Below are 22,728 nucleotides of genomic sequence, written 5' to 3' on the forward strand. Positions count from 1 at the left end.
CATAATATAAAAAAAACCCTTGTTCTGAAGCCAAAGAAGCAAATGCCAAATCCAGATGTTTCTGTTGGATCTGTGACTTTAGTGTTTATGTCAATTATAGGCCACCGTAGCTCAAGGGAATGGGAGGGATGTGTGTGTGTGTGTGTGTGTGTGTTGGGTGTGTGTTACTTTTATGCTGCTTTGAGCTCAACTTTATTAGCCATTTGTATGTGTCAAGCTTTGAGAAATGCAATGCAGTTAGAAAACGATACTCACATAAAAGCACAATGTCATCAATAGCAGTCTCATAAAAAGAGATACAAAGTGCAGTTAAAGCTGTGTGTGTGTGTGTGTGTGTGTGTGTGTGTGTGTGTGTGTGTGTGTGTGTGTGTGTGTGTGTGTTGAAGTCATGCCATGCCTGATTATTCATGCCGTTAAGACAGTGGTTGGGCTTGAGGTCCACAGCAGCTGCTCTTTTCGGGTGTGTGTGTGTATGTGTGTGTGTGTGTGTGTGTGTGCGTGTGTGTGTGTGTTCATGTGCGTATCTTGGAGTAAACTGTTGTATTGTGTGTCCGACCTGACTCATACACACTGACTAGACGAGACTCATGTGAGCATCAGGTGTGAGCGTCTGCTGAAATGTGGACATGCTTTGTGTATCAGAGGGACTTGCAAACACACTAATTTCCTATTATACAACAGAAATTGAAGTACTCTAAAAACACACTGAGGTCACGCAGATGGGGAGTATTACCTTCAGCAGGGGTGGGAATTAACAAATTGGAAATAAAATCAACGCGAGAAACATCGTGGCATTGATTTTTTTTTCTTTACAAAAGAGAGAAAAATAAGAGGGTTGGCACTAGGGCTCGACGGATATGGGTTTTTAAAGGCCGATATTGATACCGATGTTTTTACTAAAGATTAAAGTCACAACCACAAATCAATATCTTGAAATTAATGTAATTTCAGTGTGTTTTCTTCAGATTTAGATTCTTGGCAGGATGTAAAAGCCTCTGAAACAGCATTCAGACCATCATGGGACACTAAAACCCTCCACTGAAACCAGACTGATGAAATTCTTTTAGTGTCAGCAGCTCTTTTCTGGATAAAAGCATTAGTGAAAAGCCTAAAATGTTAATTTAAGTCTAAATCTACATTACTCATGGCCCTCGCCTCTAATCCTGTCTCGCATCACACTTCCCAGCGAGTGGCTTAGCAGCTCGTGTTTGGATCTGTAACCTGGAAACAAGGCTGAGCTGATTTCCAGTGGCTCTCCAAATCTGCCAATTGTCTTCAGGAAGGTGCGAAACTGAGACGTCAACAGATGAATCATACAGAGATGATCAGGCATTTTACTAGTTTTTTCCCACAGTGCACAGCTGTCAGTCAATCAGTCAGTTGTTCCAAAACGTCACTCCCTTACATTTAGACTTAGACTTAGACTTAGAAAACTTTAATGTCCTCCAAGAGGCAATTTGTGGTACAACACAGAACATATAGACACATTTAAAGCACATCAAATCAAATAAACAGAAACGGCAATAATCCAAATCATTTATAGCAGCCATCATAAATACCATCACAGTCCAGGCAGACATTTAAAGTGCATATCGATAACTGTTTACCTGAGCATATAAACCATTGAAAGCACATCAATAAACAGAAACCACAATGATCCAAAATCATCTGTAGCAGCCATCATAAATATCCAGGCAGTCCAGGCAGACATTTAAAATGCACGCTGATAACTGTATACCAATAATTATAATAAAAATAACTAGTGAGTATATTGCACATGCCCTATGTATCCATGTATTCACATCCACTAGTCCATTGTATTCCACATCCCCTAGTCTATGTATTATGTATTTATATAGTGAACAGTACGTTTATATATTTTGTATTGTGCTGATATTATACTTTTTATTCATAATTAAGGAAACAAAGTAAAACTTTGATGATTAAACCTTAGCTATGAATATTCGCACAACCAAAGCTCACTTTTCATTGAAACTCCCACAATCCTTCATGTGAGGAATCATCTAATTCAGTGGTTTTCAATGTGGGGTCCGGGGACCACCAGGGGTCCTTGAGAGGGTTCAAGGGGGTCCCAGGCAAATTGAAGAATTGTTAAACTTCACTATTGTTTCATTTACAAGAAGCTAACACAATTAGAATGTAGAAGAATGACTGTTTTGATCGTAGTTTCTCTGTTATCTCTCTACCTACATTACAGATAGTCATGGAATTCTGGACGAAATCATATCTAACAATAAAAATATTCTCAGATTTGGGTTCAAGAGACAAAATCTCATCAAATGGGGGTCCGTGGCCCAAATGTGGACTAAATTATGGGTCCTTGATATGAAAAAGGTTGAGAATCACTGATCTAATTGGTTGTTTGGCTGTTAGTTTAGAGTTATGAAGTTATTATTAGTTCATGGGAGGTTTGTCTTTCTTTTATAGATTCATTTGCCACAATAAGCCAAGGATTGCTCTGGCAAATCTCTGCCTCTCCTCATCTACTAATTACCTACTGCTGTTGTCTTAAAGGTCTTGGACTGACACGCCAACAACCAAAACACACCTTGGGAACCATCTTTTTTTTGTTTCTACAGATATTCAGTCGCCAGCCTGGTGGTAGCCAACACAAGCTTTCCAAACTAATTCATCATCATTATAATCGCTTAATGATGTCAATTGTCTAAGAGACATAGTTGGCGTAGTTGGCCATGTTTGAATCTGTAGACAGGAGACAGGAGTTTGGTGTCTCCAGTTGGCTCTCCACAGCCAGCGAGCCTATTGTCTCGAGGAACGTCCTCAGACCGGAACATCAACACCTTAAGTAGGCAGAGATGATCCAGAGCGTGGGAGATATATTTCTGTATTTCTACATGGATTCTCTGTCTTGATCTAATGATTACTCTGTGACTGCCAAGTCAAACCTGTGAGTCCAGTGTAATTCAGCATTGATCCTCTGGCATGAAAACAGAAAAACAGCTTGATGTAAAAGATAAACTTTAGTCGGCCATGTTTGGATTTGTTGGCAGGAAGCAGCGCTGTGTGTTGATCTCTATCTGGCTCCACATCTACAGATTACATTTCATAATTGTCTTGTGAGTGATCCTGGACGGGATCGTCAACAACTGCAGCAGCAACAGTAATTTGATGATTTCCCCGACAAATCTGGTGATAGCCAACACAAACCCATCCACTCAGCCTCCCAACAGAATTCACCATAACTGCACACTGGAAGTATTTCCTCAACTTCAACTTCAACTTCAACTTTATTGTCCCCGAGGAAAAATTTGTCTTGCAGCCAGATCAAAGATAGAACACACACAGACATAGGCATACGGACTCAGGTACAAAAAACATGATGAAATACATGAATACATGAATACATCAAGTGACAACAGGAAACCTAGAGTATGTTTAGCCATCGCTAAAACCATCATCAGCCCCCAGTAGTTAAATGGGAAACTAATCATCAGCTGGGTCATCATGAGCATTTAACAGTTTGGTGGCCTGAAAAATAAAAGAATTATTCAACCTGTTAGACCTGGTCTTTGGTAGTCTAAATCTCCGTCCGGAGGGTAGGAGCTCAAATTCTCCACACAGAGGATGAAGAGGACAATGTAAAATATCTCGAGCCTTAGAAGTAGCTCTCTTATGGAAGATGTGAGACAGATCAGGCAGTTTAACACCAATGATCTTACTGGCCACTTTAACTATATGTTGCAACCTGTTCTTGCCACCTGTTGAGAGATTACCAAACCAAGTAATAATAGAGAAGGTGATGACTGACTCTACCATGGAGCTGTAGAACAGCGTCTTGAGTTTAGTACACACACCAAACCAATTAAGCTTCCGGAAGAAGTGCAGTCGTTGCTGGGCTTTTTTACAAATTGCCTGCTCCCTTGATTGTTGAAGAGTGTGTTCACACCAGGCATTTTTGTTGCGGTTTATTTGATCTTAAGGAGTGTTTACTCTTTTAGTTCCTCTAATAACAAAACTGTGTTGCGGTTCATTAGGAGTTTTATGGATATAAGGAGACGGATGTTGGCAGCTGATAGCTAGAAGTTACTCATGCTTGGAAAGCCGAGCAGAACAAAATGAAGTCTGGACTGATTCTCATACTCAGCTATTTCCTCATGTGTTCTTATAACTGGTATGAACACCAGAGAAGGTAAATTACAGTAAACAGTGCAGACAACTCCATCATGCGTAGCTAAAGTTACAGGAACTGGAATCACATTGTTTCGACTTCCCCTCGCTGCCAAAATCTGCAACCTGGCAGGACGACAGGTCACCAAAACTCCAATAAACGAGCTGCTTGTGAGTCCATGTGACTTTTGGTTCACTTGTAATTGGGCAGCGTGAGCCTAAATGAACCAAACACAAAAACGCAACAAAGTCAAGTTTTCCACTTTGGCTCAGACCAAAAAAAACGAACTGTAGGTGTGATCGCACCTTAAAAGGAAAGTGCTTATTGGTTGGCCATGTTTGCATCTATAGAGCGGAGGCAACAGTTTGGAAATCTACCAGTTCTATATTGTCTTGAGGAATGTTCATAGACCTGAATGTCAACAGCTAAAGCACGCTTAGCTGATCCAAGAGCGTGGGAGATATATTTTGATATTTCTATACGGAGTCTCTTTATTAATCTGATGATTGCTCTCTCAAAATCTAGCAATTGCCAACACAAACGGCTGCATCCAGTGGAATTCACCACTGCTTCAAATCAAAAGTACTTTCTCTCTTGGCTGCTGATCCTCTATGACAGTGAGAGAAAGAGTGATTAATACATTAAGGTGTGCTTCTTTGTTCCTCTCTCCAACATTACTGTCAGCGGGTTAATCCTCTGCCCTGCCCAAACACGCCGCCTTCGCCATGCCTACCTCTGCTTGTCTGGGCAAACCGCACGTTGAGACCGAGAGCGCTTCACTGGTGGGTGAAATAGTTTGGCATAGAATAAACATCTTTTACACATAGCCCCGGGGGCCCATGCACTGTATGAGTGACTCAACAAGAGAGCCTCCATGAGTGGGCGATTTGCCTTTTTCTTCTCTTCTTCTCTGTCTTTGATCAGAAGGAGAGGCTGCCGGTGGCACGCCCCGAGCCCGACTTTTCACCAGCAGCTTCCTGCAAAGATCCTGCAAGAAAAGAAACGAAAGAGAAGGAAAAGAAAGGGACAATGCTCCATAAATGCCCTGACCGCTCATTCGCCTCGACTTAAGCTTTCAATTACCCGAGAAGAAACTGCTGCACGGCAAAAAATGGCATCTGAGGTCATTAAACCCTATGATTCATTCTTAAAAATGTTATCTAACTTCACACATGTGAGAAAATCTGCCTGCAGTGTGTCTATGCAATTCAACTTTTCAAGTGAAACCATTGGATTCTTCCTTCTTTCAAGATGTTACTTGTTTTAAGTAAATTCTTGAGTGAAAAGCCACTTTCATATAAAAAAACATTAAAAAAAAAAAAAAAAAAGAGTTCAAGTCTGGATACAAGATTAAATGACTTTACAGAGAAGGACATCTTCATATGGTACAGAGTCTTAGTAGGCCATATTAAGATCTGTACAGACACCGGCTACCTGTATCTTTTAGAATTGATTTTAAAGTTATTTTACTTGTTTATAAAGCTTTTAAGCTTATAAAGCTCTTTCATTTTATGTTCCAGCCAGATCACTAAGGTCCTCCACCGCTTTTCTTTTAAATGTTCCTTATGTGTCCCATAAAAGTCCCAGCGAGAGTGCCTTCTGTTTTTATGCCCGTAAACTGTTGAACTCACTGCCTCTGGATATTAGAATAGCAAGCTCTCTCTGTATTTTTAAAAGGAAATGAAAGACCTATGTTTTTAATCTGGCTTTTAATTTGGAGTAATGTTATAGCCTTAGTTTTTAAATTCTAATCATTGGTTTTTATTTTATTTTTATCCCTGGTGTTTATTTTATTGTATTTTTATTTTATTTTATTGACTCTTATTTATTGACTATTATTTTTTTTTTTTTTACATTTTATTGTTTTATTGTTGTAATTTTGCTATGTGAAGCACTTTGGGCTGCATGCTTGTATGAAAGGTGCTATATAAATAAAGCTGAGTTGAGTTGAGTTGAGTTGAGTTGAGTTTTGATCTCCAAAGGCTCCACATCTACAAAGCGACATCTACAGATATCATTGAGGATCTTAGACCAGAACGTAAACAGCTACAGCATGCAGAGATGATCCAGTGCATTAACCATCTTATTTTTTCTTAAAACCAGGGATAAAACTGGTCAATGGGGTAGAAAATTCCACTTGTTTCTACATGATGTCAAGAATTTGAAACCAGTGGAGTGATCTCACTCATTTCAAGATAGTCACTTTGAGAAATGTTTTTTCTTGTTGTAGGAAAATTCATGAAAGTGAAACAGCATTGGAAATATGAAATCATCTGACAGATCATTGGCAGATCTTTCCACTTGTAAGAAAAATAAGGTTTTAAGCCTGAATACCAGATTAATTTACATGTTGAGATGTTTTGCAGAGACATTTTAAAGGTGCTATGTGTTGCATTTTTAAACATCAATAAATCATTGTCAATTCAATTGTGTTAACTTAGCATGATTACTATAAACAAATTAGATTATAGTCGAGACCATTGGTAGCCTCAATCTCACGTCAGTGCTATTGTTAGTGCTGGTGTTTCTCAAGACCCCATTAAACGGCATCTTTACTTCCTGGATTTGATGCATTTCCTGTCGAAACAGGATGTTGGGGCGGGACATAACACAGTGAGGGATCATTCAAAAGTATAAACCAATGGAATATGAGTCAGGTAGAGAAAGGCAGTTTTATTTGATGGGAGGGGTGCGGAGGGGCGGGACTGTTCAAAAATCTGTGATGGTTTATTGGTTAGAAATGTATACTTATGCCTCCTATAGTGCAGCATGAGGTCATCATTAAAGTGTTTTCCAGGAAGTAAAAGTAATGGGAGTTCATGTCATGGGGACTTTAAGACCAAATACCTCATTGTTTCTTGTCACAGAGAGGATCTTTGCTTCAGCAGTCAAAGGTTTTCTCTTTGTCTTTACTGAAGAGGCGAAACATGTTGTGATTTCTCCATCTTCCTTTCCCTCCTTCCACCATCTGCTGCCAGAAACTCTGAAAGCTTTAGCTCCGTTTGCTCTGGGAGAACAGAACCTTTGTGCCGTAAAGCAATCCAGCAGATTTCCCGCCAAATCCCACCAGTGACACACAATGGAAAATGCAGAGTAGAGGCAGATAGAGGCTGTCGGGTTTTCACACTGATGCTTTCGTTTTGTTTACGATAATTATACTAATGTCTCAAAATTAATGTGGTGATGATTTATTGATGTCAAAACGCTACACACAGCACCTTTCATGTCAACCATTGTTTCAAGTGCCTTGTCATTCAATCCCAGGCAGAAGTTCCCAGAGGAAGAGGATTGTTGTTGGGTTGGCGGAGGATGAAGCCGGGCCGGGCCGTCCCGTGGTTCCCGTGGTTCTGCGGTTCTGCGGTTGACGTTCCCACCTTTGTGCCGTTGGGATTCTCAGCCTTCGCTCTGTCTTCTCTGTCCTGTAATGTTCTCTTGTGCTCTCTCTCTCTCTCTTGTTCTCACATGTTAACTTTGGTTCGCCTCAGAAAATGAATGGGCACTTCCTTCGGAGAGCAGTGTGTGTGTGTGTGTGTGTGTGTGTGTGTGTGTGTGTGTTTCCAGTGGTTTGTCTGGTAATCATCACTTCACAGTTTCTGATGATTTGCTAAGCGCTGTGTTTGAAAACCACTTTCCTCTTCTGCTACATCATTTGTTCAAACTCTCTCAGTTTTAAATCTAGAGAAGATGGGGAGCGGGCGCAGAGCCAGAGGGTGTGGCAGTGTGTGTGTGTGTGTGTGTGTGTGTGTGTGTGTTGTATGTGTGTTTTAACATAGCGTCTGTCCGTATGTCTGCGTGCATCATTATGTCTATGCACCCTATGTGTCAGCAAGTGTGTGTATGCATGTGTGTGTGTGCGCGGGTGTGTGTGTACTACATGTGTGTGTGTGTGCATGCCAGCAAGCAAGCATGTGACTGTGTGTGTGTGTGTGTGTGCGTGTGGGTGTTGGGGTGTGTAAGTGTTTGGATAGAGGATGTACTTATGTCAACCAGCTTATTATACAGTAGCACTGCTAGCCTGGGAAGGCCCCAAATTTTTTTTTTATTTTTTTATTTTTTATTCTTCAAATATACAACAGATTGGCAATGACAGTTCTTTCTATATCAGCAGAGGAAGCTGAGTACAGTACATATGTGTCAAAGACAATGATCAAAAGGAAATAGAGAAAACAAAAACAAAACTAAGAGAAAAGAAATAGTAAATTAAAGGGGAAAAAAAGAACAATATATACATTCCAGGGGTTACTTTATACTGTGCAAATACAAAGTGTAATTTTACAACACATTTTAGAGATTTGGAAAATGTTACTAATTCATTTTTAAAGGCTGTTAAACGGGGTTTTGTTTTGCAATATTTACATTTGTGTATAGAATATTTTGCCAAAATAATTAAATTATTCATTAAAAATTCTATATTTCTATCTTCTATAAACATTCCAAATTTTACATTTTCTAGTAGAAATGGTGGTAGAACATCAATGCTAGATTTAATCCAGAAATTCAAATTAGACCAAAAATTATGAGTAATATTACAGTGAAAAAATAAATAATCTGTTGTCTCTACCTCTGTATTACAAAATTGACAAGAATTACAGTCTATATTAAATTTTAATCTTAGAAATTCACTTGGGAAGGCCCCAAATGAGTCAGTGTTGGGGTGTGTGTGTGTGTGTGTGTGTGTGTGTGCGTGTGTGTGTGTGTGCTGTGTGTGCATGCGTGTGCAGGGTGATGTCAAGGTTAACAGGAGAAATTCACACAAACACAATCTTGATAAGATGTGTATCGTGTGTGTTCAGCGGGGTTGCAGGTGTTGCTCAGCACGTCCCAAAGCTTCATTTCTCCTCCCACCGTGCGTCATTCAGCAATTTATGTCACAAAATTTCAGATACATTCAACATACAGTATATTCTGAAAGCTTTTTAGAACTGTCTTCTTAACCCTTTGGTGCTCGAAGCGGCACGGAGGCTCAGCGGTTGGTACTGTCTCCTCACAGCAAGAAGGTTGTGGGTTCAAATCTCCATATTTTCATGCGTTTTGTAATCAAAATCTTTTCAAAATCTAAAGTTTTTCCACAAGCCATAACTCAGTTTCCCTGGTAACACCTGAGGGTTTGACTAATACCTGGAACAATCATTACCATCCCATAAGGTTCTTATGCAATGGAAACGTTGTTCACTACTCCAGTAAATAGGACGAACCTTATATAGGACTTGGCAGCAGGAGATATTTCTAGTCCGCTCAGCTCATAGAACCCTTTGGCTCAGCTATGAGCCAGAAAGCTAACGTTATGCTAGCAACATTCAAAGTCAATAACAAACAGTAAATATAATTTGACAGTATGTTTAACAACAAGACTAGCTAGCTATCCAGCCATGTCATTGTCCCCAAATCAATATCAAGATTTTCACGAACATACAAATTGAAAACGGAGGCTTTGACTGTCGCTATGGTTACTAATTTTAGATACAGGCTGATACTACATAGCCAGCGCATTAATTTAGAACGATGAACAGACAGTTTCACTGGAACTACTTAGTAGGTGTCCATTATCAGGAATTAATGGACACCCTGCAGCCAATCAGAATCGAGTATTCACCCAGACCATGGTATAACATATGTATATATGATCTAGTATGTATATGAGTGTACTGTATATGATGCTATGTAAAGCCCTTTGAGACATGCTTGTGGTAAAGCGCTATATAAATAAACTAGACAAAGTAGTAGTCTGTTTTACTCTGCGTTTACAACATTTATACAGAAAATGAAAGATAAATCAGCCTCAAACTACATGTAAAACACATCTTTAGCTGTTTGATACTGTCAGTGTTTGTATATAAAAACTCAGACAAAAGAAATTCAGAAAGAAAAAATTCACCCTAAACAAAGTGGGTAGTGGTAGTGGGGCTTTGAGGGAATTTGCAAACTCTTTGACCAAATTTCTATCGTGCAACTAAAAGATCAACAGCAGTTTCACCTCTGTGTGTCCAGTGTTTACTGCTCTGTTTTGAGACGATGCAAAGATAATGCACACGGAGTGAAATCCTGCTACTAGTCTTTTCATGGCACAAATATAAGCTGATTAAAAAGCTGACTGCCAAAAAGTATAATGTTCTGTATATAATTTGGAATAGAATTTGTATTCAGTTTATTTCTTTTCTAATTTGCACTACAATGATTGAATTATGCACAATGTTCAGCGTTGGAAACCCAGCGATGAACATTTTGATGGCGGGGAGATTGGGAGTGTCTTGAAATTCCAATGGGCGATTAGTCTTTCTTCCAAACAAAGCACGGGCCAGAAAGTGAGCTTTGAGAGCCAGAAGTGTGTCAGCACCTGGCCAAGTCATCAGCGTGTCGTTGGTATTGATCAAAAGATATACGATGGGGCAGTGAACGCCTCGCAGCCTGCCAGGAGCAGACTGTGGGGAAACACCGTGCTGCAGCTCCAGACTGTCTGTGGGAGTGGCAGCTGAACACTGTCTCCCCATGCTAGACAGCACAGGAGCCAGGCCTCAATCACACACACACACACACACACACACACACACACGCACACACACACACGCACGCACACAGACACACACACACGCACACACACACACAGGTATAAATGTGAACAATGTGTAAAGATTAAAGGCCTTTCATTCGTTTTACTTCTTCCCAATTGTGTTTTATTCCCTTATTGTTTTATCTTTCATTGCACTTTCATTTAAATTCATGTCAAGCTTTGTGTTTTATTCCATCTACTGATTTTATTTTTTTCTATTTTCCTTTTCAGTTTTATCTGAAGCACTTCGCACTTCACTCTGTTTTTTCATAAGTGCTATACAAAAATAAACTTTATTATGAATGTACACACACACTCTCACGCATGCACACACGCCAAACTGCATATATGCACACACAAACACTGCCATACACGCATAAAACACATACATACACACACACACACATGCACACACACCTCACTGTCATTAGCGCACCCTCTGCCGCTCACACACACCCTTTCCTCCCTCTCATTATCGATGCTCTCTGGCACCAAACTCCAGGTGAGGGACGACCACAGCAAAGAGCTGTCATTACTATCTCAGGCTAATACAATAAACACCGTGTGTGTGTGTGTGTGTGTGTGCCCTCCTCTCTCTCTGAGTCTCTGTCCCACCTGAACGGAGGAGGCTCCGCCCCCCCCCCCCTCCGATACTGACTCCACCCAATTATCTTTACTTGCGTGCAGCACTTAAACATTTGATGTACTTGTTCTTGAGTATTTTCATGTTTGGGAACTTTATACTACTTCCAAAGCAGAGATCTGCGTCTGTCCTCACCTATTACTGACTCCACCCTGCCAGGATCATTATTTTTTAATTGCGTATAAAACTAAAGTAGTGTTTTTAGCCACTTAAACTGTATTTTCAATTTAGGGAACTTGGTTGTACTTAACTTGAAGCAAGTCAGACTCTCTCCCCTTCCTTTCCAAGCAAGGAAATTAAGACCTTTGTAATATTTTGTATGTATTATCAAAGTGAAATGAAAGCTTCCACTAGCATTCAAGGTCTTAGCCCTCACTTAAGCATTTAGTCTTAGGAAGGTTTATAGTTTTACTCCACTTTCTTTCAAAGGGAATAAGTCTTTGTCTGCACCCCAGCAAAGCAGAAATGACTTACACAATCGTCTCCTCCCATGCTGGACAAGAATGAAAGTGAATTTATTTCATCTTTATAAGCATCAAGCTTTGTAACGAATGGAATTGCAAGAAATAACGGTGAAACAAGAAAGCTGAGAGACATGGGAAAGTTTTCATTTTATTCTCATTTTTGTAGAAATCTGCGATGGTATTATTGGATGGAATTTTTATGTACGCCATGAAATATCCACTAAGAATACAGGAGTCCAGGAAATAAAAGAAATGGGATTTTGATATAATATATGAGAATGTCTAAGTGTAAGATACTGCACTAACTAAGATCTTGGTTTTGAAACATGTAAAATAAAACAATCAAGATATATTTTTGAGAGTGCAGATTTCCTTGTTTTTGTTCTTGATATAAAATATGTGAGATTGAAAAATGGCATCTGTTGTAACACGGGTGTATGTTAAGATATGGAGAATTGGCTAACAAGTTGAAAAAAATCCTCTTTCATTTCATTGTGTCAATCATGATCTGAGACTGGAGCCCATGGTATGTTTGCTTGGCAGCAGTTGTATCAAGCTCAGCAGAATGAAGCCTGCACACTAATACCAATTAATAGGAGTCACAGTTTGTACGGAAGCCTCGGGGTTTAATTTGTGGGAAAATCATCCTCCTCCTCATCTTAAAACAAAGAGGTGCTGCTTCAGTAATTGGATTTAAGGCGTGGTCTAACCAAGCATTATTGAACATCACGATTGCCCCAGTGATTGCCATGGAGTTACCATTAGCGGGGGCAAAACATTTTAATTTCTTTTCTGTGGTGAGCTCCAGAGAACACCTCTTTCAAAAAATGCAGCCAGAGGGCTCGTTTTCTGGCAGGTTCCTTAAACAACACCCACGGCCAAGTTGTATTAGTGCATTGTGTTCAGGCACACGGTGAGACAGCTAATCACGGGTCGTCACCATGTGGCTTCAGGAGAGTTTGTGCAAGAGCTGATGGGGAACAAAGGTAAGCTGCCTAAAAATACGTGTCAGATGCATATTGACACTATTATTTCCACATTTACATTACATTATTAACATTTAGCTCATGCTCATATCCAGAGAGTGCGAGACAAAAAGTCTAAACTATCTGTCCATAGGCCTACTAAGTTCTCTAGGTTAGCTAGTTAGCTAGTTGACCTTCCAAGTTCAAACTAGCCATACTAGCCTAAAGTTATCTAGGCAAGCTAGTTAGCTAGCTGCTGACCTTCAACATCACGATGCCCTGGTCATGAATTAATGAAAAAACCTGAAAAAAGTGATTGCCTTTTCTATTTTTTATATCTTTTTACTAGAGTTCGTTCTTGGCCATTGTTTTGCTAACTTGCACCCCAAAAAAGTGGTTATTTAGCTCTGCCCACTGTGGTTTAACTGAACCACTGTTTATTTCTGCCTCCGAGAAATGATTGTAAAACTAAAATGCAAGTCTGCTCTGACTCCAGCCTGTAGCCGTCTGAGATTTGCATACAACACTGCAAAGGTCAAACAGGATAAACACCGACAGAAATTTAATGTTGCGTGTGCGAGAACGTGCAGGTTATCAGTTACAAAATTGCTGGAATCCTGGATATTTTTTTTTGCAATGCTTCTTTTTATCATCCCAGATTTGCCTACAGCTCCTTAGAGGTCAAACACTGTAAAAGCTGACAGTGATATACTGTTGTGAGTGATTTACTGTGTGTGAGAACGTGGAGCCTGTCATTTCACAAAACCACATGACTGGCGCTAAAAAGTGGAGGAGGAGGAGGGGGATGTGTGTGTAAGTGTGTGTGTGTGTGTGTGTGTGTGTGTGTGTGTGTGTGTGTGTGTGTGTGGTGGTGGTGGTGGGGGGGGGGTTAGGGTTAAGACCGCATTTGGATATGTTAAGAAGTCCTTGAAGGCTGGTTATAATTGTCAGATATACCAGTCTGACTCATTGTTTACGGCTCGCGACAAAGGCCTGTGTGTACCGAAGCCTTCCATTCATCAAGCCACCATTACTGATTAGCGCTGTGCTGAGTTATGGTGGGAACCAGTAACATTTCCTCCCTCATGTAGACCCGGGTTCCTGCTGATAACAAACAACCGCACAAAGCCCTCACATGTGTGTACGTGCGCCACAGGCTGTGGTGCGCTGAAGGCCCCAGTGCGCTCAGCTCTGCGGCGGGGTATTAATAGATTTATGAGCCGTGGCAGTTCCCTTATATAAACCAGGAAGTACACATCAGAAGTGCCAGTTATTCTATTCAATCACAGCTCCATGTCAACACGTGGGCTGGCTTTGATTGTGTGTTTGCTTTCTCCGGTTGTGGGTTCAATTCCCATTCATAGGCCACATATAGGCTACAAAGGATTTAAACATCTTTGTATCTTCATGTTGTATTTTTACCTACTGATACGTTTTATACTTTACAACGTTTATAAATACTTATATTCATATAGCCTATATTTATATCACATATTTAATATTTTGTCATTCATATTTAAGAAGTAATGATTGCTAGTATCATCTCTATGGAACAACTGTAAGTACTAAGAACTATACTTCTAAGTATCTAATTTATACTCTTTCTCATATTTCTCATATTTCTACTTACAGTCTACTTATATGTGCTGGAACTGTTGGCTACACGTTTATATGTTTATATAATCCCCACAATTGTTCAGATTTTATTTTATTGCTTTAAACTTATTTAATATTTTATTTTTGTTTTTATGTTCTATTTTTCTTTTTTTTTCCCCATCCTATCCCATTACTTTTGGCAGCTGCAATGACCTAATTTCCCCTTAGGGATGAATAGTTTCATCTTATCTTTTGCCTCCCTGCAACTACTCCTCCAGGCCATTTCTGTAAATGGGAATGCATTCATAGTCGATCTGCCTGGTTAAAAAGCCCTTAAAACTGTAAAGTGCATTACTGTAGATGAGCAGATCTATCTCTGTAACGCCTCTGTCATGCTGTCTCTCTCTCTCTCTCTGAATCTAGTTTGTTTAGTTGGGGCCCAGTTTCCTAGCACCAAGATCATTTTCACAGTGGCTTATAGAATGAAACAAAAAAATATCCTTGCATTTAAGTTGCTCCTGAGAGGCCTAGCCCTGTTTGTTCACCTGTGTTGTGCCTGCTTTGTGTACGACAATCACAGCAGTGTCTGCCTGGAAAATTAGCTAAGATCTCCTGTAAGCTCGACTAATTACCATGAAAGGGCCACACTGACGGAGCTAAGTGACTGTTTGTTCAACTGTACTGTGTCTCCTCTGTGAATTACTATCACAAGAGTGGGTCATTAGCTTTTGGCAAGGGTCACAGACAGCAAACCTGCTGTAATCCAGTGAGTGCCTGTGTTCTGCTGCTATTTCTATTGGAGCTTGTGCAAAAGACATTAAATAATCTGTGACCTTTATCGACCACCATAGAATCAGTAGGAATTGCAATATCAGTAGAACTCATCTCCTCGCCCCGCCCTAACCCTAACCCTCCCGTCCCTTTGAGCTACGGTGGCCTGTAACTGACAAAAACAATAAAGTCATATTTTCACAATAGAGACAAACAAGGGAGCTAATTAGAGCAGAGATCCAACAGAAACTTCTAGTGAAGAGGTAATATATCACCGTGCAAAATCCTGGAATAATAATAGTGCTTTGTCATTTTTGGCTTGAGAATGAGGCTGTTTAGCCTTGAAGCGAGTTTTGAAAGCAGAAATCTCAGCACCTGGCCAAGTCAACACTGAGTCATTGCTTTTGATCAACAACCCTATCCACCCCACAGATATATATCGTCATTTGCTATGAGGTAGTAAAACTATTATTTATTGCCTCTTTAACCCTCATCCTACCAACTGGGGTACCCCAGAGGTATACTTTTTGTCATATCTCACAGGTGCTTTATTCTATCATTCCAGTTTTTCATGACTTTGTCAATCAATTTGTTCCTAATGACTTCATATCATTGTTTTCTGTTTCTGTTTTAATTTGTGCTTTTTAAAAAAATACCAATGTATTGGGGTCCTGGGGGACGCCAGTCAAAAGCACCCAATTCTGCCTATGCAGTTTTAATAGATGGAACTATTTATTGAGTTCATGTTTGCCACGGGTCCTAATTTAAAGTATCACACACTATCGGGGGGGGGGGCACTCTGTCAGTCATTTTGAAGGAGACAGACACAGATGCAGCAGACACAGATTTCCTCATGTGCTCTGTGACCCTAAATACTGCTCTTCCTAAGGTAAGATGATGTTCAAAGTCAGAAATACAATATTCATCATTTAATTAACTGTAACTTTCCTAAAATAATAATAATCTGGGGTTTTTTTTCAGATGACATTAATTACATAAGTAATAATGTTTTGAGAAGAAATAAGTTAACATTTTGCTATGATGTTTGTTTCTTACAGTAGTTTATTCTTGGGGTCCTTGTATGTTAAATATGTTGGTAGGATGAGGGTTAAGGTTGAAGCCAAATGTTACTTCAGCCTAGTGGCCATAATCCTTAAGGCCTGTTACAGTCTATGGAAGCAACACAGGCAACAACACAAAGAGCTACACAAGAGGCACATCTTGCATTGCTGTGTGCAGGACACTAGCACTTATTACAAATTCACGCCTTTTCGCCAGAGGTGCTACATGCAAATACTGTCAAATGAACAAAGACAAATGAAGAAGAGTCATTGACGTCGGTAAGTTTCAACAAGCGTCATTTCACTGGCTCCACTGGCACAGGCATATTCATGACACTTCATCACCAATGCGCCAACGGGCAAAACAATAGAATAATATTCCAAAAGTACAAATTGTGCCCATCTTGCACCGCAAGCAAACACAAAAAGTCATGGAAAAGATTTCAGAATATGACTGACCCAGGTCTATCTGGACAACAGATGTATTTGTTGGAATGGCTTCAGCCCAGAGGTTAGAGGAGCCGGCTTGTGACTGAAATGTTCTGTGTGGAGGAGATGAATGAGCAACACTCTGCCCTCAACAACCGTTTAGGTGCCATTGAGCAAAGCATTTTTAACCCTTAACTGCCCAGATAGCATCCGGATGTGGGCCACTTCAGGCAATGATGCGGCACTGCTGGCCTTCTTTTGGCCCGGACAAAATGGATGTGAGCCTGAAGTGGCCCACATGTAAAATAGCAAATATGGCCCAAATATCCCAAATCAAATGTGGGCCTTTTTTTTGGCAAAGATGCGGTGCTCTCAGCAATGTGTAATCTGGATGTGACCCTAAAGTGGCCCATGTGGTAAATGGTGAATATGGCCCAAATATCACAAAACAAATGTGGGCCACCTTTGGCAAAGATGTGGCACAATCGACAAAGGCGAATCTGGGTGTAAACCAAAAGTGGGCCACATATGATGCAGCAAATGTGGCCCGGTTATCTTAAAACATATCTGGGCCAGTTTTGGCAAAGATATGGCACAATAGCACTGGCTAATCTGGATGTGAACCTAAAGTGGCCCACATATGACATGGCAAATATGGCCCAAATATTGTTGAACAGTATTGGGCCACTTTAGGTAAAGATGCGGCACAACTGGTACTGGCTAATCTGGATGTGAGCCTGAAGTGGCCCACATATGATGTAGCAAATGTGGCTTGGTTATCTTAAAACATATCTGGGCCAGTTTTGGCAAATATATGGCACAGTCAGCACTGGCTAATCTGGATGTGAGCCTGAAGCGGGCCACATATGATGCAGCAAATGTGGCCCGGTTATCTTAAAACATATCTGGGCCAGTTTCCAGTGAAGCTGCTCTGTAGCTGGAGTTCGACCAATATGGATTTTGGAAGGCAATACCATTATTTTTAGACTGAAGTTGTCGATAGCTGATATTTTGTGCCAGTATTCAATATCTTTAAATTTGACCATTTTCATGCCAAACAATTTTGAGAATTCAGGGTTTCCTCCAGAATGTTATTCTTAGAAGAGTGGAAAAGCCTCTGAAACAGCATTTAGACCATCATGGGACACTAAAACTCTCCACTCTCCATATTTATGTAATAGTTAAACATAGTCAACTTCATGAGCATTACTGTCTTACCACTGTTCATTTCCTTCTGTACTTAGTTTCATTGTGTTCGGATTGTGTTCTGATTTGTTCTCTAATTTATTATTTTATTTACTATCTTTATTTCTTTCGCTGCAACCTCACCAGATCAAATTCCTTGTATGTGTAAATGTACCTGGCAATAAATCTGATTCTGATTCACTGAAACCCGGACTAATGAAATTCTTTTAGTGTCAGCAGCTCTTTAAGGCAGGGAGACTCACCACACCTATTCAATGGTAGAGGGAACTCTGGGATACATTACTGCCTTTTAAATGAAGAATTAATTTACAAAAAACAGACTTGAACAATTAATCAAATAAATCACATATTTTTCTGTAGCTGTGATCAGGGAGGAACACCTGTTATATCGATGACGGATGACATGACATGGCTGATATCTGATATTCACTAAAAGGCCAATAACGGCCTGATATATCGCTCTAACCCTGCTGGGCAGCTCCCAGGTGTGAATATATTTAACTGTATGAATGTGGAGCATGGCGGTGCTGAAAAAGGCCATGCATGCCCAGCAAACCTTCCCTGGATAAACAGAGGCTAAAAAGGTACTGAGACTGCATTGAGATGGAACTGCCAGGCTAATGCCCATTATACTACATTATATTATATGCATTTAAGCAATTTGCCATTTTTCTCCTTTTTATCACCGATTGCCACAACACAACAGTGATTCAACCTATATCCAGTTCATAAAGCTTCTCCACTGTCTCCTCTAAACAGCTGGGGTCTGGTAGCTCTTTCCTGGGAAAAATCCTCTGTTGCAGTGATGCGTTTTATGTTTCCAGCAGCAGAAACAGCAGTTTGTTTGTAATAAACAGAAGAAGAAGAACTGGGTAGTTAGCATGAGCAGCGATAGCCACCATGGCTGAACAGACAGAGAAAAGAGAAACTCAAACTGCATCAACAGAAAATCCAAGCTCCGCCCACACTGTTTGATTGACAGGTGATCTTGGGGAAGAAACACCACAGTAATGACCGATGATTAGCACCAAAGATTGCAGATTACCACTTTAAAATCCAAGAAACCAACAGTAACGGCTGCAGCCCCCCGGAAAAAAAAAACTTTACAAATATTCCTGTGTGTCTTGTTTTGTTTGAAATAAGACGGAAGATAGAAACAGTAGAAGAAGTTTTTTGTCTGTCTGTCCACAGCCGTGTCAGAGAGGAGGAGAGCGGTGGCAGCAGCTAACAACAGGACAGGCTGATTAGCGTGACACTGAGGACCGCTGGCTCTGCATTCCCAGCTGCCTCTGTCCCGGACACACTGTCAACAGCACATCCCCCCCCCCCCCCACCCCACCCCCCTAAAATCACCCTCCAGAGAGGTGACACACATCCACTGTCCTGGGTCAGAGAGTAGGGAGGACTTGTGTTCAAGCTCCTGTGTCTGAGATCACTGGTGTCTTTAGTTTTTTTTGGAAAGTAAAAATTCAGGCACTAATTACCTTCCGTATTTTGGTGAAGGCAGAGGTCCAGACAGCACCAATCCTGTGTGAATCACTCTTGGTGAATTCAGAGGTAATTGGCAACACTTTACAATAAGGGTACATTCATTAAGGGTTACTAACCCATAATTAACAGTTAACTAATGTGTCTGGTAATCATTTACTAATGGTGTTCATGTTAACTATGGTATTAAACTACTACTATTAAATGTATAAATTAATACCTTAGACACATTAGTTAACTGTTAATTAAGGGTTAGTTAATGCTTATTAAGCAATAACTAACCCTAAATTAATGTACCCTTATTGTAAAGTGTTATCAGGTAATGTGTTGTGAGCTCAAGATTTCTTTTTCTCCTTCCTCTAGACCAGTGGTTCTCAACCTTGGGCTCAGGACCCTCCAGGGGGTCGCAAGATACTTTTTGGGGGGTTTTGGCATAGGAAAAAAAAATCAGCTTAACAAATTTATTATCATGTCTATTTTTTTTTTCTTTTTTTCTCTAATTTTTTCTTTTTTTCTTGTGAAATACTGAATACTTTTCAGCCTCTCTGCCTCCCATTAATTACATGAGATCCCTACATGATACTGGTCCCGTGTGAATAGGGCTAAAATATCACAAACAATTCTTAATTAATTGCTGTCAAGTCAAGGCTTTATTGTCCCACAAGGGGAAATGTGGTTGCAGTCAGGACCAGACAACAACACAACAGACACATTAGAAAAACAATAAAAACACAGTAAAGAAACAACAAACAGTAAGAGACAATAAAAAGTAGGACAGACAGTGGGAAAAACTGGTAATGTTAAAAAAACTGAACATTACTAGAGATCACTAAAAATGCAACTCAGATTAATAAGAACATTGAACCAAAATAGCAGTGATGGCTAATAAATAAATAAGTGGGAAATTTGCTGGAACGATTCTGGTGATGTTGGCTCTGTTTCGGCATGTGGAGTCGGACCGGTTTACTCAGGTCGATTCAAACTGAGTCCAGCTCGATCCAGCTAACCGAAGTCGGGTTGAGCAATTTGTGTAATCCTTTAACGCCACAATTCATTTTCACATTAGTCTGACAGGAGGCAAGATCCAGACTCCCTCATTTGTGCAGAGAAGCTGTCAGCTGACTGGTCTGCTTTCTGTCCCCATCTCCTGCCCAGGCTCCGCCCCCCACACATCCATCTCTCCTAACAATCACTCATCCATCCTGCAAATTTGACAACTTTATTGTCCATTACATTGACAGCATATGGAAATCTGTCTCATGGCACAAACGATATGTGGCGTTAAAAATAGATTTAAAAGCAGGGACCGACAGATTTACAGTACATTTACAGGACATTATAAATAACAGGAGATGCTTACTGCGCTCCATGCATCACATGAACAGGTGGCCTCCTCTGTGTTGTTCAGATGCATTCATTCACTCTCTATCCTATAGATCTATTGGAAATCTACTGGATTGAACTAAAACAAAGTTTGTAATCTATATTTACACCCACCCTACCATTCACATGCACATTGCCTGACAGAGACCCACATTGGGTTCAAGTGTTGCACAAGTATGCAGGGTGACTACAGGCAGTGGTGGAAAGTAACTAAGTACATTTACTCAGGTACTGTACTTAAGTACAATTTTGAGATACTTGTACTTTACTTGAGTATTTCCATTTGATGCTACTTTATACTTCCACTCCACTACATTTCAGAGGGAAATATTGTACTTTCTACTCCACTACATTTATTTGACAGCTTTAGTTACTTTTCAGATGGAGATTTGACACAATGGATAATATAACAAGCTTTTAAAATACAACACATTGTTAAAGATTAAACCAGTGGTTTCCAACCTTTTTGGCTTTTGATGTCTTACAAAAAGCAGTGTGTAGTCGGGGTCACATTTCAGATGTCTATAAGTTGTTAACAGCTCCACCAAATAGTGATTTTTCCCTCTAAACCTCACATGGTTTCATTTCAATAAATGTTCAAATGATCCAATATTTCAGCAAAAATCAAAGATTAGAGAAAAAGTCCAAAAACTGAAAACAGATTTGTGTATCAGAACTTTGTTTTTTCTTCTTTCCTCTCCCATTAATCATCTCACGACCCCTCAGATTTATCTGGTGACCCTTTGGAGGGGCCCGACCCCTAGGTTGGGAACCACTGGACTAAACTAGCTAACTGTATATAAAGTAGTTCAAACTAGCTCCACCTCCAGCAGCTACAACAGTAACATGCTGCTTACACACTGATGCTTCAGTATTAATAATCTAATGATGTCACATATAATAAAATATCAGTCAGAGGGACCAAACCACTACTTTTACTTTAATACTTTAAATACATTTTGCTGCTAATACTTATGTACTTTTACTTAAGTTTTCATGCAGGACTTTTACTTGTAATGGAGTATTTTTACATTACTCTATTGGTACTTTTACTTAAGTAAAGGATCAGAGTACTTCTGCCACCACTGACACACCACTGACGAGGTTTCTGCAAGTTAAATGTAAGAGTTTTTAAGACCGTTTCAGTGCCAGTTTGAATGCAATTAAGTTTGAAAAGTATAAAAAACAGTTTCGGAGCAACCAGGCAGAAAGTAGCAGAGCAAGAAAATGCAAGGTTGTTAAGATCTCTGAAACTGTATTTTCAGACAACTTTGAATCATATTTCAGACCGTTTAAGGCCTTGGATTTAGATTTAATTTTCATTTCAAAACATTTTAAGGAGATTTCAAGGACATGCAGACACCCTTGTACACTGAGATACTGTAATACTGAGAGCAAGATTCAGCAAGATTTCCTTGGACGTGAAACAAACACAGTGGGATTTCCTTGTTCCCCTGACAGCAATCATAACTACAAAATAAATAAACTCTCTCTCATACAGGTGCAGCAGTCCGATTTGAGCCAGAAGTATAAATCCAGCATGTATCTGTGTTTCTCACCAGTTCCCTCCCTGGGCGTTTCACTTCACATCAGTTAGGCAAAGACATGCTGGCTTCTTTAACCTGGTGAATCATTCATTGTTATTGTAAGATAGTCAGTTTCCTCAGAACTGATATTTGTCTTCATTAAGTGGAAGGACATGCTTGCCTTGTAGCCATCAGTCTGAGGAGTGCTGAGTGTGGAGAGGAACAAATCGGACCAGGGCTTCACAAGACTATCTCAGGCTCAGATCGTCTCCGTTTCCGTCACACCGGGCCAAACTGTATTTTTGAATCCCCTGTGTTGTATTCTTGTTTTGTTTTAGCTTCCTTAGGTGCCGGATGGGTGGGGTTTATCACCTATAATATGATGAGTGCCAGCAAGTTGAGGCAATCCTAAGAGTTAGAGATGTAGGCTTGTGAACCAGAAGGTTACAGGTTCAAATCCCCGAAACCCGGCTGGGAAAATGTGGGTGGGGGAACTGTG

Source organism: Centroberyx affinis, unplaced genomic scaffold, assembly GCF_046629955.1.
Source record: "Centroberyx affinis isolate AG114_WGS23_722 - 3 ecotype Tasmania unplaced genomic scaffold, CSIRO-AGI_Caff_v1 ptg004081l_1, whole genome shotgun sequence".
Lineage (NCBI taxonomy): Eukaryota > Metazoa > Chordata > Actinopteri > Beryciformes > Berycidae > Centroberyx > Centroberyx affinis.